The following is a 775-nucleotide window of genomic DNA, read 5'->3' as shown; positions in this document are numbered from 1 at the left end:
TTCAGGGACTATCCTTGGTCCACGTGTAAGTCTTGGCGAGTGCGACAGTGACTGGAATTGAGCTAGGCCCGATCGGGAGGGTGCCGAGGTATGAAGTTATCTCTGTACACGGGAGTACATCGCCTAGGCTAGTCGGTCTTTCGAATAATCACGAATTCGTTCGGGCGCGTCGCGATTTTCTATTTGCTCGCGTGTTTGATATTTCATTCCCTATTTTTATGGGAACTTGAAAATATCTTAGCGTTGCGACAGTAGAATTTTAGTATACCGAATCGAATTCCCTTTGTAAGACACGAAATAAAATAAAGTGTCAGTAGAGTCACTTTAACTTAATTCGCTCCAAGTTAGATTAAGGTACCTTTGATACGGATAGCGCCAGTAGGATGCGCCACTAGGGCGCATGTTGGGTCTCGATGCGTAGCCACCTCCTCGTGGTGGGACCTGGTAATTGGTATTATTTTCCAAAGATTTTTCTTTGGAAATTAATTCCGAGCTAAGAGCTACGCACAAAGTTTAAGATATTTCCTACTCTTGTAAATTTTCGATGTTCTTTCAGAACTCTGAAAATAGAGAGTGAGCAATATATATTTAAATAATATTTAAATGAAGTGGAATTCAGGTAAGTATTACGAGGTAAGTACAAAATTTATCTTTTAGCTTCAAACATGTAAAATAATTAAATTTTACATGTATGTATACTTACATATATTTATATCCATACGTATGCATTAGATATTTCTATATTATTTATTTCTTTAGCGAATAGAGGATTGTA

This window comes from Eufriesea mexicana, unplaced genomic scaffold, assembly GCF_001483705.2.
Source record: "Eufriesea mexicana isolate 0111107269 unplaced genomic scaffold, ASM148370v2 scaffold2792, whole genome shotgun sequence".
Classification (NCBI taxonomy): domain Eukaryota; kingdom Metazoa; phylum Arthropoda; class Insecta; order Hymenoptera; family Apidae; genus Eufriesea; species Eufriesea mexicana.
The sequence above is the reverse complement of the archived record's forward strand: the minus strand, read 5'-3'. Positions refer to the sequence as shown.